The 13,776-nt window shown below is 41.1% G+C and overlaps 1 protein-coding gene across 50 annotated transcripts in view; it reads left to right on the top strand.

Moving 5' to 3' along the window:
- MAP2 (microtubule associated protein 2) overlaps positions 1–13,776 on the top strand; it is a 344,721-nt gene that overhangs the window by 150,300 nt on the left and 180,645 nt on the right. The gene's annotated exons all lie outside the window — the stretch shown is intronic.

Consider the following 13,776-nt stretch of genomic DNA (forward strand, 5'->3'; position numbering starts at 1 on the left):
GGGGGGAATTGCTTTTAACCCCCACCTTGCTGCCAGAAAATACAAGTGCCTCAGCTTCGGTTTTGGTGCATGGAATTTTAATGTACCAGGTATATGGGGCAACACTGGAGGAGCACATTCCCTGTGTTTATTAGATACGTCATTCAGCACAGAAGAGGCTCTTCCTACATGTTGCTACAAAAGCAGCAGAATCTGCTATTTATGAATGTTTTGTTGCTAAAACATAAATGAGAAAATCTATATTCGCCTTCTCTTTCTTGTTTCTGTTGTTTAATCCTTTTGAGACTATCGGCATAGCATAGAGGCCTGCTGGAGAAGTCACTGGAGAAAGGAGCTCTTTTGTGATAAGGCCCTCAGAATGAGGACCTTGCAAACTGTGCGGGATTTTTGAAAGGATCTAAGTGTTTTAGGAGCACAGATCACATTGATTTTTCAATGGAACTCGTGGTCCTAAGTCACTTGGAAGTTTTTTCAAAACTGCCTGTGTGTCTCCTTTTTCAGTGGAGATAATGGGTGTGATCATCACCCATTAACCCCTTATGAGCCATACTTCTCCCAGCATCTTTTAAGCCAACCCTCCCAATGGGCAACCACTCCGTTGTCATGAAATTGATCAGGCTCCTTTAAGTCTATATGAATACCTTTCTTAAAAAAAAAACAAAAAACCCTAGATGTTTTGGAGAACTCCAACAATCAAACTTTGTTCATTTTGCTTAACTTCTGCAGTTATATCTCATCACAAACCTACAGTAGCCTCCTAGAAGTAATGGGATTTCATTCATGTAATCATTACACAAAATCCATTGTCCTTTTAGCTGTTAAGAAACTGGTTATGCCAATATCAGTGCTAATTGAATGACTGAAATAAGAAAGGATCCAAATCTTTGCTCAAAAAAATGAAGCTGAACCAAACCCTGAATCAATGTAGAATTCAGAAAAATTCAACTTCTTTTAAAAATTAAGCCTCTAATCCTGCAAATACTTACACACCTGCTTAACCTCTATGGGATTACTCGTGTGCTTAGAGTTAAGAGTGTGTGTAAGTGTTTGCAGGGTTAAGGCCCACACTTGCAAATATGTCTTCATTATCCTATTTCATGGTGGATATCAGAAGCCCCCCAATCTCTCTCTCACCCTCTCTCACACACACACACACACTCTCTCTCACACACACTCTCTCTCACACAAATTCTGCAGGAAAGGGAGTTCTTGTCGTATTTCCAGCCTGGATGAAAGCAGGAATGACGGAAACTTTGTGAAAAAGTCTCCTGAGATTTCCAGTGCAGTTTCCAGGTGTCAGATATTGGGATGAGTCAGAAAACAAGTAAACCCAATGGCACTTCTGGATCTTTGCTCTCAGCTAACAGCAACTGCTAATGGGCTTCACTGTGAATTTTGGTTTAATATTTTCATTTATCATGATGATAATGAAATTGGACTTCCCTTACAATCAAAATTGATTGATAGATGCTATTTCTGAACTAAAACGAGTATGTTTTTCAGGCTGTCATCAGGCCATCTGACATTCTCAATAATTATTTTCTGACCAGAATCTTGCCAGTAATGGATATTTTATATAATATACATATATACATTCTTCTACATCTCTCCCTGTTCTATAGACCATCATATTTCTTCTGTCTTTAGGGGGATTTCTGCTGTTTTTCAGATTTCCCTGGGTAATACGTTTCTTCAAAGGAAATGTTTTGGTTTTTTATGTTTTGCATAGATGGCGTTAATAACGTTTCCTCCCTGATATTCATTAACGTGAGGACTCGTTATGGCGGAAAGGCATGGACCAGCAATGTATATAAAATTCTTTGATTCATAAAACATATGTTCAACAACTTGTTTTGGGCTAAGCTCAAGTCATTTTTCTCTCCCTCCACCAACCCTTGTAATTTCACTTCCATGATCCTAGGGCAACAAGCCAAACTGCAGTACCAATCTGAATTCATTAACGCTTTCCAAATGGTGCTTCAAGGACTAACACTGCTTACTAGTCTTGATGTCAGCATTCAAGGTTTTGCTGCAATACTGGAGAATTGTAAAGGAATCTTCTCCACCAGGATAAAAATAAAGAAATAGAAGTGAGACCATCATTAACAGACCATGTTTGACTTGCATGGTTTTTCACCAATTAGTGAATAGTGAATCAAAATCTCGGATTATGCAATTCCTTTGGCTATAATGCTTTTCCTCTCTTATGTAAATTCTTATTGAAGTGTGCAGCCATTTACCAAACCTTTTGTGATCTCCTGAGCACAGAAAAACTCAAGTTTCATCTGTTTGTTTATACTTCAGAGAGGAGATGACTTAAAAATAAACTATATATATTTTTATACCTCCAATTTATGCAGTTATAATTCATTTTAACCCTGTAGCTGTAGCCAGCTTCTTGGTAATCCTACTGCAAATTGTCCCTTCTATCTACAGAAAAGAAAAGTAATAGGCTGCTATACTATACATTATGTATGCTGTATCAATTATTATATATTATATATTATAATTTATCCAGTAAATAATCATTTGAAAATAACGTTATAGTCTTAAAGCAACAGTTGGGTTGTTTACTGTATTAGATTTGTGCTAGATTGACAGGAGGCATTTAACTAAAGTTGCAAACCAGTGGATACAGTGGAGAAATGGCAAAAAGAAGGGAGTTTTGTGGAACGATAGGAATAAAGAACAGAAGCCGAAGAGTATAGAGGCAATTACGTGGTAGATTACACTTTCTGAACTCTTGGGCATGAAGCCAAAGTTATGTGATATTTTTGGCATCGACTTTATTTAAACAGATGACAGCGTGGCCACATTCATTGAAGGCATTGAAAAATACACATTTATCGCTAGTGTAACTATTACTGGGAGTTGCACCAGTGGTGTGTCTATCTTAATTCCTGAGATGAAATGGACATCTAGGTCTTAATACTGTTTATTAAGAGGTTTATCATAATATAAGCACAATGCCGATTCTTACCATGCCCCTTTTCAAAAGAATCGACATTGCTGGTAAGCAGGGGTTCTACTTTAGAATTGTTCCAGGAGGAACCTCAATTTTTTATTCAGCTTCCCAGCCAGATACATTGCACAGTCCACCAGTATCCATATTAACTTTTCTTAAATCATGTGAAAAATATCCAAAGCGGATTAAAGCCAAGTCGCTCTTCTTTAAGACAGCTGAATGTTGAACATAAGTGTGCAGTTTGGCCATTTCCTTTTATTTTAGTGGCAGTAACATGCATAGTTCCCTCTGTGCTGATTTTTTTGTTCTTTTTACCTTTCTGTCATAGACATTTATAAGGCCCCAATTGCCTTGGTATATGAGCACCTCACAATCTTCAATGTATCAAAACGCCCCTAGTTAGGGCAGTGCTCTTATCCGCATTGTACAGATGGGGAACTGAGGCACAGAGAGGCTATGGTCACACAGGAAGTTTGTAGCAGAGCAGGGACTTGAACTCTAGTTTCCCAAGACCTTGGTTAGTACCCTAACCACATCAATCCTCCTGTACTCAGCGGAATCCACACACACCCCTCGTCCTCAAGGCGATAAGTGGGATGGACCTCTTATCAGACACAACCCATCGGTGACACTTCCTCAGTAGCTTGGCTTCAAAATGCAAAGTGAGACTGGGTCAGAAAGTAAACCCAGATCTGTTGCATAGCATTAGGTGCCATTAACTAGAGGAAGAAAGGTGATTAAGGCACAGGCCTGGTAGACAGGAGACCTGCCTTCAACTGCTGCAGGCTGCTCCTTGTCACTTTTGAAACAACACTTTGTGTCTGTGCTGCACTTTTCTCATCTGTAAAAAGAGGTGCTAGCATTTGTCTGCCTCCACAGGGAGCTGTCTCTGAAGTCCTAAAGTTTTTGAAAAACACTTTGAGATCCTCTGGCAGAGGGAACAATGTAAGTACAAAGTTTACTTAAGGAACCTAGATGCCAAAGTAATGGGAGCCTAGATAGTAGACCTTAAAAATGGGTGTGCTAGTAATAATTAATTAATTAATTAATTAATAGCAAAACTACATGAGGCTGACATTTTATTTTCCCAGGAATCTACTGGTTAATGACTTGGCTTTCAATGTAAATTACATGGTGATCCCACAGTACTGAGTGAGGGTTAAGGTAGATATGATGATTAGAAGTGAGTCAGTTCCCTAGTCCTATGTTGTACAAGATATTGCTGCTTACTTCTGGGGGTGTCAGATCATACTTAAATTGGTATGTGGGTGCAGGGAAAGCCAAAAAGGGATTGCACTGGCAGGAACAAGCAAAGAATCCTGCTAACTCATCATTTAAAAACCTGTAACATTCTCTGAAAGGCCAGTATGAAAGCTAACCACTTCTGCCAGTCCCTCTGATGACCAGAAGACAGTTTTTTGATTGTTTAGCACCAAAAGAAACATTTAATAGTTGTGCAATGCAGCATTTTCAGTGCCATTTTGGTAGTACATTGTTGCAGAGCTTGTGAGAAATCATGGGCAATTTATTTTAGTACGTTGGGTGACAGTCAACTCTAAATCACAAAAGCATTTTCTGAGTCATCACAGTTCTTGCAAGGAGGTGACTTTCTAGATGCATGTGGTTGTTGAATCAGATTAATTTTTTTTATACTGGTAGCTTTAAAATATTAAAACGCTGCTTGATTGGATAAGACAAAAATGAGTCAGATTTAAGGAAGCTACTTACCACTTACACAATGAAAAAATGTTCAGAAGCTACTAGTGGGAAAGGAAAGTAATGTAGGATGAGAGCAAAGATTCTAGGTTGTATGTTATCCACAGGGTGAAATTTTCAAAAACACTTAAATCCCATGGATTCCCAAGTCACTTACTTTTGAAAATGTTACCTCAGCCTTTGTGCAGAGCTCTGAGGAATATCACTGGGAATTGCATGTACAGAACAAAATGGTTTGATGTGGTCCATAACTACTAAGGAAAACATTGGAGAGGACAGTTGGAAAACCAGATCAGCAGTTCATGTAGAGTTAGGGTACTCATCAGTGTTTTACATCATTCTTTCTCTGCTGTCCTCTCCCATGCTAATGGTCATATTAGACCATTTTGCTCATTCAGAGATGAGCCATTAGTTAGGGTTCAAAGTCCTTAATCCAGACATGTGGCAAAGCTACTAGTCAGTGTCTTCCATCTCCCAACTTTTTATGGTCACTGACATTCTCCAAAATACTGGAATAAAAGAAGGCAGTTTGCAAAAATATCTCTTGGCTTCAATTCTGTTCTCATTAGACTGTAAAAGGAATCTGACTGGGTCCTACATCAGACTTCAGATATTTTAAAATGATTTGCACACCCTTTTTTATACAAAAGGGTGTTCTTCTAATAGAACTGTCTATACACTGGTGACAATACAGTGCAAAAATATATGGCCAGATCCTGCTCTGGTGTAAATGAGCCTTGCTCCATTGCAGACAACAGAGCTATGCTGCTTCACACCACCTCAGGCTCGGGGCATAGTGTGTCGTTTAGGACCTGGATCTTGCACAGATTTATGCATGTGTTTATCTTTATGCCCCATAGCTGGCCCATTGACTTTAATGGGACTATTCACAGTGTATAAAGTTAGGCACACATAAAAGTCCTTTTTGCAGAACTGGGGCCTAACATTTTGTTTTGGCAACAAGGAAGCTGTATATTGACTAATGATCACTTCTCTTTGCAACTGTATTTTTATATTTTTATATGAATGAGCAAATGTAGTAATAGGGTTTTGTTGTAATTTCTATGCTGTTTGTTAGCAGAATGGAAAAAAAAGTAGTGTTGACCTTATTTTGTTTAAATGGTGGTTTGAAGCCTTTCTTGTCTGGTAGGGTTTTAAAGGTTTGTCAGATATGGAGAGATTTAAGATGGAGCCATGTTGGAGAATGGCCATTAGGGAGAAAAATGGCAGAACTAAAAAGGTTTGAAAAGTTGTTGATGGGCATGTGTGTTAAGGGACAAATTCTGCCCTTGGATTCACTTCACTCAGAGCCATGCTGTCACATCAAGGAATTTGAACTACAAAATACTTCCTGCCCATGTAGTATTACCACAGACAAATGGGTAATCTTCCTTGAAAACGGTTACGGTTCTATTTGTGTTTGAAGACAAAAGCACCTCATCTGTTCTACCTGAAATCAATGGCAATATTCCTTTCACTTCACTAAGAGGTGATCATTGGATTATAAATTGTTTAGGGTTGGGCAGCGTGATTTAGGATTTGTCTACACACAAGTCAAACAAGTTGCAAAACTCTGTCAGACCCTCCTTTTTGATTCAAGAATGACATATTTTTATTTAGCTTAAACCTGTTCTTAATCAATTTAACTCTCTATAAACCAGGTTTATATTGATTTCAGGGGGTCCACGCAACCTTTTGCACTGATTTCACCAATTTGATTTTAAATCGCACCTGTTGTTAAACCATGGCTGCTAAACACGCAGACATGTCATTACTCACAAGGCCTGACTCTGCAAGATGCTGCAAGCCTTGCACCAGGTGCTGCACATCCTCATGTGACCTCATGCACACCCTCATGGTCCTCTGGGGGGGGGAGGGAGGGAGGTGGCTGTCATCTCTCAGAATCAGATTTGAGATTCACGCATATTCCCTACCCTAATGAGCTTACAGTCTCATGGCTTTCATGTGCTCTCAGAGAAGTTAAAGAGAGTGCTGCCATTGATCTCATATGGCTGTAATGTAAAGTTCAGTGTAAATTTGTAATGCTAGATACATGATTTTTATTATTAACAGTAATAAAACGTGTTTAAATTAAGCTGATTATGGAGTCATAATTAGGAATACATGCTGTTAACGTGCATTTGTAGTAGGCAGCTGTTGCACTGTATCCTCTGAATACAAGATAAAACACAGAACCGCTGTTACATTATACTGGATTTATTTATTAACATACGTCTAAGAGCTTTAGACTTACTTATTCATAGATTCTAAGGCCAGAAGGGACCATTGTGATCATCTAGTCTGACCTCCTATATAACACACAGGCCATAGAACTTCCACAAAATCATTCTTAGAGCAGATCTTTTAGAAAAATACCGAAATCCAATTAAATCCAGATTTGATTTAAAAATTGTCAGTGATGGAGAATCCATCACAGCCCTTAGTAAATTTTTCCAAATTGTTCCACTCTCAAAACCATGTGTCACATTCACACAGTCATTTATTTTCCTTCTTTCTTTTTATAACCACAATTTAAAATCAAGGAAATTAAAGCAAAAAGCTACGATGCTCAATATTGTTGCGGATGTGACTGTCACCCAGAGAAGATAAACAACTGGTTCCGCATGGATATTGGAGAGATCTCAAACATTTACCCACTTGTTCAGTGGCCACAGTGGTCTGCTCACGCAAAACTCATTGCAGAATGGGGGCCTTTGTGTTCTCTACCATGCAATGAATCTCATCCAGCAAGTTCACCATGAGAGTTCCATAGTTTATATTGTAAGCTCTTTGGGACAGGGACTGTCTTTTCACTCTGTGGGTACGTGCACGCTGCAAACTAAAACACCAAAAACCCATGGCAGCTAGTCTCAGAGCCTAAAAGTAGCTGTGTAGATGTTCTAGCTCGGGCTGGAGCGCAGGACCCTGGGAAGGGAGGTGCCCAAGCCAGAAGATTGACATGGTTATTTAGTGCTACAGCTTGAGCCTGAGTCTACGCCTGAGACTGGCTGCAGCAGAGTTGGTTTGTTTGGTTTTGCCGTGTTTACAATGCTTAGAACAATGGGGTGCTTTCCGTTGAATGGTGGCCCCAAGGCACTGCATTAACACCAATAAGTAAAATAAAACAGCCACAGAAGACTTGCAGAAGTGGATCCTACAACTATACCTTCATCTAAGCACTGAAATGGGCCAATACAGACAATGCAAATGCTGGGCAAAATAACAACTAAACATTTGCTCCCTTTTCTGTTTGCTTTCCACACACTTACTTTCATGGATTTTTACCAGTGGAAATGATCATGAAGAGTCAATGTTTGGCTCTAATGCTCAGTCATGTCAATACCTGAAAGCAAATGTCAAACTGTAACTAACCAACAATAGGTTTCAGAGTAGCAGCTGTGTTAGTCTGTATTCGCAAAAAGAAAAGGGGTACTTGTGGCACCTTAGAGACTAACACATTTATTTGAGCATAAGCTTTCGTGAGCTACAGCTCACTTCATCGGGTGTAACTCACGAAAGCTTATGCTCAAATAAATGTGTTAGTCTCTAAGGTGCCACAAGTACTCCTTTTCTTTTAACCAACAAGTGTGACTCTCATTGTCACTGTTGCAGTTAGATAAGGAAATCAAGATTAGCACTGTAGGTGGTTCATTATAAAAGTCATCTGGTCAAGGAATAGAAACAGTGCCACAGGATTTAAGTAACAGCTTGCTAACAGTTTACAAATCAGGAATAAATGGCTGAAGACATTTACAAATAACATTTGAATAATAAAAAAGACATTTCTTTGTGGACATTTCACAAATAGAAAACAAAGACGTCTGACAAATAAATTGTTCTGAATTTTTCAGCCCCCATTAATTCTGAATTTCCTTGACTCAGTGGGGTTATGTCAGACTTGACATTCGTAATTGAATGGGTTTAATATAGGTCTGAGTCCTAGATTGGGAACTCACTGGGGCAGGAACTGGCTTTTTGTTCTTTGGGCAGTGCTAGTCCAATGGGACCCTGGTCAGAATCCTTAGGCACTACCAAGATAAAAACAATATATCACAATAATCTAACAAGAAAAGCAGTTCTTGTGGCACGTTAGAGACTAACAAATTTATTAGAGCATAAGCTTTCGGTAGCTCACAAAAGCTTATGCTCTAATAAATTTGTTAGTCTCTAAGGTGCCACAAGTACTGCTTTTCTTTTTATGAATACAGACTACACGGCTGCTACTCTGAAAATAATCTAACACTAATTTGTCTCATCCCATATACAACAATGTTCTGTCCATCTACCAAGGGTGTTTGTAGACTTAATTGGTCTCTAGTTTTCTGCCACTACTTTTCATTCACCATAGTTCTAGTCACTGACAAATTAGTAACTGCAGCCTGGGGAACAGCTCAGCAAGTCTCTCTGGCTGCCTTGTGTTGTTTTTTAATTGCCTTTACTGGTTGTCAGCATGCACGATGGTTGTCAGCATACATAGGAGGTAGTAGTGGGATAAGGGGATATGCTAAAAAGACACATTTAGGCCTTGTGCATGTAGCAGGGGGCAATCCAAATATAGGTACCACCCGCATAGATTGATCACCCTAAGGCACTTCTGCTAGTGCCAGCCTGCAGCCATCTACTGTACTGACCTATTGGTCTATTTCAGACATGGAAGTCAGTGGGGGGTTGTAGAACTGAGCCCTTCAACTAGGCAAAGGAGGAAGCCAGGGAATGGTGGACAGAGTACAGTAGATGAGTTCCAGGCTTTTGTCCAATCACTGGGGGATGTAAATGAGATCAGGGCATCTGAAGAATTTTCACCTCTGATGAGGATACTGGTATGGGGCCAGTTACTCTGAGCAGGAGGAGCAGCAGCATGAGGGACTGGACATCAGAGTTGTGGTGAGGAAGAAGAGGATGTGGAAGAAGAGGATGAGATGGAAGCACTCTTTGAGAACTTGTCATAGCCATTCAATAATGTTCTTCCTTCCAAAAGCCTGCCAAGATTATTTTATTTATCAAGCAAACAGATGCTGGATTCTTTCTGGAGACAATTTGACTTGAGCTTGTGCCCTTCCAAAATGTCAAGTTCAGCAAAACTCAAACTTGTGAAATCAGGAAATACAGAGTTAAGATACATGCTCACGTAACCTTAACTCTGCCCACCCTCCTGCCCCCCTGGGGCTGGAATAGCACCTGGGAGTTATCTGCATGCATTTCCGCTGCATGCATTGTTAGGTGTAGGTGTATTGAATGGTAGAGGAATAAGTGGGAGCAGCTTGGAAGAGTTGGGGTTGGGATTGTGATATGAAGTGATCTGAGGGGCTGTGGCCCTCTAGGGTGGGGGTGTGAGCCCCTCTCCCTGATCCCTGTGTGTGTGTGATCAAAGGAAGAAGTGTATGTACCTTGGGAGATCCCATGTGTCTCATTTTGTTGCTGCGTTGTCGAGGCTTTGTTACTAGCAGGACACAGGGTGATCTTGCCCTGGGGATTGTCAGCAGGTGGGTAGGCAATGAGTGCGGTATGTGAGTTTAATGATGAGTAAATGGAAAGTTAGTGTTTGATGTCCTGTGAATAAGTGTGAGAAGGTTGTAAAAGTAGCTGAGGGAGTTGTAAAACTTAGATGTGATGTTTTCTGTGGAGTGGGCTGGGTGTAGTGCATGTGTAGGTAGCTCATCTTCAGTGCAGGACAAAGGCAGAGTGTGAATATATGTTATGTGCTTAATTGGGGCATCACCACATGGGTGTTTACTTTAGCTCTGTATTTCCTGGTTTTCAAAAGTTTGAGTTCTTCTGAACTTGACAGTCTGGAAGGGCGTGAGCCATGACCAGACGACCTCCTAGTCAGGAGTGAGTGAGATGTGGGTCTTCGCCTGAGTGAGGATTTTAAAGTTGCACATCTCCCTGCCATACCCTGAGATATCCCCAGCAAGCCAGACTGCCCATAAGGCCAGTGTCTGTGCTCTGCTCTCTCTCCAAGGCCAGTGTATTGCCTACAGTGATAAGTTACCACACAGGTTTTTCTCAGCAAGCACATTTGTTTGTAAGGTGAAAGCACTACAGAGAAAACATATTAAAACAACAAAAGAACCTACATACATGCTAAAACTCTTTCAAGAAGGCACCCCCAACTCCTACCTAGGGCTCTGGTCAGATTGAGCCCTCCAAAACCCAGAACTGGGTTTTCCCCATTATTACAAGTTCATCCCATCTAGATCCAGAACAGAGATGGGGCTATTAGCAGATTAGCTATTTCTTTACACAGCTCAGACCTTTGATCTTGGCTTTCTGTAACGATCAGACACTGACCCTCTCCTCAGGGCATAGCACCAGAAGGCTGGGGTTTTGCATAACCTAAGGTGGGGAATTTGCATTAACCTCTCCCTACGGATTCCCCAGGAAATCCACTTGACACTCATTGTCCCCAAATTCCATACTTGTCTGGCATGTTTTCAGTATTGTCTTTTGAACTCCCTGGTCTCCCATCTGTCACATGTGCCCCCTAGAGAGGTTACATAGTGTCCCAACCCACAATAATACCTAAACAAAGTCTTCAAGGATATTGCAGGAAATCGCCATATCTGTCATACATGGTGCACAGACAAAGATAGGGGAGATGCTAGGACTCACCAAGAGGGGCAGCCCTCCCAGATCCCGGCACATCCATGTGAGAGGAATGCTGATAGACACCCCTCCCCCCCCCCCGTCCCTTTTCTCCTTGTCCTCCTCATGTCTCCCTTCCCAATGTCCCTCCATTCCCCTTTTTAGCCATGACCTCTTTTTACCTGCCTGTTCTCATTGGTTCCCTCCTCATAATTGGCCCTTTCTTTGCTCTGCCCCAGACCCTTTCTCCTTATTCTCACCATCTCTTGCAACCCTAATCACTCTCCCATCCCAGCGAGCATTTCCACATGTGATTTATTTCCTTTTTGAAAACAGTTTCAGCACCTTCTGAATATTCAGTTGTGTGCAGACTACATTTTCCCCAAAATAAGAATGCTCTTTGTGAGAGGCAGATGGTAGCAAAATATCTCATTTTATTTCAGATTTCTGTCTAAGGTTTGGATTGGAACTCTCAGTGCCTGGGTACTACTCAGCTTTGGTGGCCAGAATGTCCCGCGTTGAACTGTTCAGGACCTGTGAGGGGTAGCTAGCTTTCAACCTCTTAGCCTCTCTCTGCTTCTGCGTCTTGCGGTCTTTTTGATCTGGGAGCCTTTGGGCTCCTTGCAGCATACCTACCTGGCTAATATTGTTGTAAATTGATTTCCCCCCCAAAGGGCTAGTGGGTGACATGTACTCTGTTGGGGTCACTCTCAAGCCTCTGAGATCCTGGTGCAATGACCTCAGCCCCGATCTCTGTCTGTCCACAAAAAATCATTGAGAAAGTGTCTCAACTTCAAGGCTGTTTTATCTGGGGGGCTGTATCTCAAGAACCAGTTGATCAAATGGCCTCAGATGTGGATTGCTGACCAAACCCCATGGCCACATGAAGCACACGTTTCAAGGCGCTTCAAGTAACTGTGTGGATTTTAGAGCAGTTAGAAAAGTCAATTTTTAAACAGAAAGCTGGTCTTAACTTTAACATTAACAGAGCTAGTGCTCCTCTGTAGTTTGGGGAGCAATAGACAGAGAGTGTGAGTGAGTCTGGGTATGTCTACACTCAGTGCTTAATTTGTGCCAGGGCTTCTCGGGGCTGAGCCTGGGAACCTCTAGGTTTGGCAGTTTATAGGCTTGTTGCATCAGTTATGAATGTAAAAAAAAAAAAAATTGTTTGAGCCCTGGCACGTAATTGGTTGAGCCCCAGCACCTCTTTCATTATAGATTAAGCACTGTCCTCACTGAAATTAAACACCCATGGCTGGCCCATGGCAGCTGACTGAGGCTCAGGTTAAAGGGCTGTTTAACTGTGTTTAGATGTTTGGGTCCCTCCCACCTCACAGGGCTCTAGAGGCCAGGCTCCAGCCCAAGCCCCAGTGTCTACACCTCAGTTGAACAGCCCTGTAGCCTGAGCCCCACAAGCCTGAGCCAGCTGGCACAGGCCAGCCACAGGTTTTTAATTGCAGTGTAGACATACCCTCTGAGGGTACCAGCATCAGAACTTGGGAATTTACACTTGACAGACAGACAGTGTAGAGAGCAAAATAGTACTAGTGAGAATCAGAAGGCAGACATCTCTCGCCCCAGTTTTGTTGTTGCTTTTGCTGCATTTGATTGCATAATGGTTGCATTCATTTATGTCGTCGTTTGCATAAAGATTGGCACACGAGTGAGAGTAGTCTACATCTTCCAATTTATTTATGATCTCAAGTTCATTTTTAGATTTCTGATTTGTTCATTAAGTTTATTACAGTGGTTCTCAACAAGGGGTAAGCGTACCCATTGGGGTATGCAGAGGTCTTCCAAAGGGTACACCAATTCATTTGATATTTGCCTAGTTTTACAACAGGCTACATAAAAAGCACAAGCAAAGTCAGTACAAACTAAAATTCCATACAGACAATGACTTGTTTATATGGCTCTGTATGCTACACACGGACATGTACGTACAATATTTATATTCCAGTCAATTTATTTCATAATTATATGGTAAAAATTAGAAAGTAAGCAGTTTTTCAGTAATAGTGTGCTGTAATACTTCTGTATTTTATGTCTGATTTTGAAAGCAAGTCATTTTTAGATGAGGTGAAATGGGGGTTTACAAGACAAATCACACTCATGAAAGGGGTACAGTAGTCTGGAAAGGTAGAGAACCATTGATCTAGAGGCCCCAACCAAGATTAGTGTCTTATTGTGGTAGGCACTGTACAAATGCATAACAAGAGGCATTCCTTGCATAAAAGAGCTTACAAAACAAAGGATGGGACAAGGAGGTAATTATTATCCCCATTTTACAAATGGGGAACCGAGGCACAGAACAATTAAGTGACTTGCTGAAGGTCACACATGGAGTCCGTGACAGAGTTGGGAATGGAACTCAGATGTCCTGAGATACAAACCATGCTTTAACTGCGAGACCATCCGTCCTCTTGTTTTTTCTTAAATTACAGTGTGTGAGACCTAGAGTAGGAAATCACTCCATCTGCTGTGGAAAGAGCAGTATATATGCCTAATTT

This window comes from Dermochelys coriacea, chromosome 11, assembly GCF_009764565.3.
Source record: "Dermochelys coriacea isolate rDerCor1 chromosome 11, rDerCor1.pri.v4, whole genome shotgun sequence".
Classification (NCBI taxonomy): domain Eukaryota; kingdom Metazoa; phylum Chordata; order Testudines; family Dermochelyidae; genus Dermochelys; species Dermochelys coriacea.